At 39.4% G+C, this 4299-nt stretch overlaps 1 pseudogene; it reads right to left on the reverse strand.

Annotated features, from left to right (window-relative positions):
• Positions 1-1285: 1285 nt before the first annotated feature.
• On the reverse strand, positions 1286-2785 carry LOC124962861 (heterogeneous nuclear ribonucleoprotein K-like; annotated as a pseudogene).
• Between the last annotated feature and the right edge of the window lie 1514 nt (positions 2786-4299).

Here is a 4299-nt window from a genome sequence, read left to right on the forward strand (position 1 = left end):
TAACTTTTACCTTGTTCAGCACCTCTCCCCTAGTCTTCCCTGCCTGTTTCCAGCCCTAATCTTTTATTTAGCTAGGCTTTGTTTCTCTTTCTCTCTCTGTCCCCCTCTTTTTATTTGTAGCTTATTCTTTTGTATTTATTTTTGTTTTTTAAGTTTATTTTATTCTTTAACATTTTTTTTCTTAAATATGAGATTCACCTGAAGTTTCAAAGACAGTACATACCCTTCGCCCAGTTTCTATCTGACATGGTTATAATACAACATCAAAACCAGAATTTGATATTGGTATATCATCTGTGTATGTTATTTTATTACATGAGGAGGTTTGTGTAATCAAGATAGAGAACTGGAATTGGCTCAGTGGTAAATTGCTTGCCTAGGAAGCTCTGGGTTCAATACCCAGCACTAACAAAATAAGTAAATAAATAAATTCTTTATTGAAGAAAGTACTTATCAATATGTGTAATAATCTTTAAATTATTATCACCTTAGGAGACAAAAGTACAATATATCCTTTAAGTTGGCATTTCCATGATTACTATTGAGGTTGAGTATTTTCTATAAGCTAATTAGTCAACCGTATTTCTTCTTTGTTACTTACCTAACCATATAAACTGGCTCTCTTTTTTATAGGTTTACTAAACTTAAGAATCAGAATGTTTCTTACCAAAGAACATTATACTGCACACTGCTCTGAACAGATGCCAGGGACATGTAGACTACTGTTACCTTTTTTTTAAATATTTTTTTTAGTTGTCAATGGACCTTTATTTATATGTGGTGCTGAGACTTGAACCCAGTGTCTCAAGCATGGTAGGCAAGAGCTCCACTGCTGAGCCACAACCCCAGTCCCTATTGTTATTTTACTTCCTGTCCCATCCCCTCAAATGTTTATAGAGACCACAAAGTCAGGTGCTCACAATAATTACATGGGGTGGGGGGGGTGAGGGTGAAAATCACCAACAATGAACAAAAATTTAAATTCACTCACTCTGCTGCTGTTTCAAAATTTCAGTGTTAGTTTTGGCCTGCCTTTCCCTTCACCAACCATGTTTGCAAGGAACTAAAACACTGTATCTGGTGAATAGCAGAGATTTCACTACACCTCAAATGCAGAGAACCTGTGATCATAGGAATGCTGCCTTTTTAAACAAAAGATTTTTTAAAAATACATAGGATTCCTTCAGTTCATCACTAGTCTTAGAAAAACTTTCCAGAATACTGCTTCTCTCTCTCTCTCTCTCTCTCTCTCTCACACACACACACACACACAAATAATCTTGCGTTAGAATCCTTCAACATCTGCCTATTGATGATCACACTATTCTGCAGAAAATATGGTGCATTCTGTAATGGTCCTGTGTTCCTGTAATGGTAATGGTCCAATCTTCAGATTCTTCTAAGGGCTCACCAGTTTTGACTGAAGTTCCCAACTCATGATGGATTTGTTTAATACGCTGACTGCCTTTGCCAAAAATAGGTCCATCTGAATTTCCGGGGATAGTTACTTATGTTGTAATAACAGGTCCACTAGAATCGCCACATAAGCCAGGCATGGTGCCAATTGCCTGTAATCCTGGCAACTCTGGAAGCTGAGACAGGAGGATTACAAGTTCGAGGACAGCCTCAGCAACCTAGCAAGCCCGTAAGTAATTCAGTGAGACCCTGTCTCAAAAATAAAAAGGGCTGGGGACCTAGTTCAGCAGTAAAATACCCCTGGGTTCAATCCCCAATATCCCCACAATCACACACAATTGCCATATAAGCCATGACACCCTGCATAGGAACTACTGCGGAGTTCCAAATTCATCTGCCCTGAAAACCATGCCCTCGTAGCAATCTCCAGTTCTTCCTCCCTGTCATAGGCCATTAGTTTTCCTCTTCTAGGAACTTGGAAGAGGAAGATTCCAATGTCTGCTGCTGCTCTAACCACCTTGACCAGGAGGAGGAAATGGTGGTCTTTGATGAGGGCTCATATCATATTCTCTTCTCCAGTGAGGCATGGGACACTCACCTCAACCAGGGGCCATTCCATCAAAACTACCTCTTCCTCATATGGGAAAACCCATAGGACATCCAGAGTAGTCATCAAACTCATTGTAAAAATACCAAAATCATATTTCATCATAAAAATTGAGATCATAAGGCTCAGTATATCCTTTGATGGGAGACTGAGGTATAAGATCAAGAATGATCTCTATACATCGTATCATCCTATCAGGCTTTCCTCTAATAAGAACAACTCTGTCAGTAGAATAAAGACAGCATTCCTGGAAAAGCTTGACTTTTGTCTGAGTGTTTTCTCAGAGTTCTTTGATTTTAGACCTTTGACCCCAATAATTCCTCCTCCCAGACTGAAGAATCAATAGTCTCAACTTGTAGTCAAAGGTAAAATTTAAACATTCCACAGCAGCTTTGAATGGGAGATGGCAGATTGTAGTGGGTGATGGCAACTGCAGGTACTCTTCCAAGGAAGGGGTAATTTTCTTCAGAATTTCTCCCATTATTTCAATATCAGCACTGATATTCAATATCTGCTTGGGGCCACTGCTGTCTAGGACTGAAACAAAGGCAGTTTCATCTATACAGAGGGCCTTAAAGTCATCACTTCCTTTTCTAATTACTGTCAGCATTCTTACTGAAGCAGAATGCATACTTCAACTGTCTCATCTCTGTTTCTAGAACTTTAAATGCTTGTTCCTCTTCCATATCTTCTACAGGGCAATTACCAAATTCACATTGGTTCAGTGTTGGGGAAGGTTTCATCTGGTCATTCAGTTTCCATTTTCTTATATTAAATGGACACACAAACAAGTGGGAGGTAGGGAAGACATGTGGCCTCTTTGTCCTTTTGCTATTGATATGTAGGGGTTCTGGATGTTAATCAGAATTATCTATGCAGAAAATACTTTCTCAGTCAACTATGATGTCATTTATTAACTAAAGTTGTACATAACTCTGTATGTTCATCATTTCCACTGCATCTTTTAATTTTGTTTCATGTTTAAGAAAGGATGGCTACCTTTCTATATCCTGAATCTTATATCTGCCCCAGGCCTCCACCATCCCTATCTTCTGGCCTTCCGTGCTTCTCAATTCACGCCTGTATCTGAGTCCCAGCTCAGACTCCCTCACCTCAAAGGCATTCCTCATACAGCCTAGACTTGGTGCTAGCTCCTCTGCCTACATTACTGTATTTTTCTTTTCTTTTAAATAATTAATTTTCTGGTACTAGAGATCTAACCCAGGGGTGCTTTACCACTCAGCCACATCCCCACTTTTTTTTTTTTTTTTTTTATTTTGAGACAGGGTCTCACTAAGTTGCTAAGGGTCTTGCTAAGTGGCTGAGACTGGCCTCAAACTTGAGATCCTTGTGTCTCAGCCTCCCACGTTACTGGGATTTCAGGCGTGTGCCAATGCACTCTGCTACATTACTGTATTTTTCTAAATGAAATTTTAAATCTGACCCTGGACCCCACCACAGCCATGTACCAAATAATGATGTTTCAGTCAATGACAAAGAGGACATATGACAGCAGTCCCATAAAACTATAATAGAGCTGAAAAATTTTCTGTCCTGGTAATGTCACAGAACAAAGCACTATTCTTAGTATATGGTGATACTGGTGGAAGTAAACCCTATTTTTCTGCCAGTTGTTTAAAAGTGTAGTACAAGCCAGGCATGGTCGTACACATCTGTAATCCCAACTACTTGGGAGACTCAGGCAGGAGGATTCCAAGTTTTAGGCCAGCCTGGACAATTTAGTAAGCCCCTATCTCAAAATAAAATACAAATGTTTGGTGGTACAGCTCAGTGGTAGAGCTCTTGCCTAGCACGTGAGAGGCCCTGGCTTTAATCCCCAGCATACCACAGGAAAAGAAACAGTACATATAATTATGTTCAGCACATACTTGATAATGACAATAAATTACTAAGTTACTTAGTACTTAGTACATTACTAAGTTTATGTACTTACTGACCTGTTAATGGTTTGGATACAAGGTATTTCCCCTAAAAGTACACTATAGGAATGTTCAGAGGTGAAACCATTAGATTATGAGAGTTGTAATCTAATCAATAGATTAATCCATTTGATGCATTAATAATTTGAATTGTTTGATGGGTGGTTGCTATAGGTGGGTAGGGTGTGGCTGGAGGAAGTAGGTCACTGGGGGCATACCTTTGTGGTTTATATATTGTCTTGGGTAAGAAGAGCTGCCCCGACCCCTGCTCTCTCTGTTTCTTGGCTATCATGAACTGAGCAGTTTTCCTCTGCCCTACCTTTCTGTCATGATGTT

The sequence above is a fragment of the Sciurus carolinensis genome, chromosome 13 (genome assembly GCF_902686445.1).
Source record: "Sciurus carolinensis chromosome 13, mSciCar1.2, whole genome shotgun sequence".
Taxonomy (NCBI): Eukaryota; Metazoa; Chordata; class Mammalia; order Rodentia; family Sciuridae; genus Sciurus; species Sciurus carolinensis.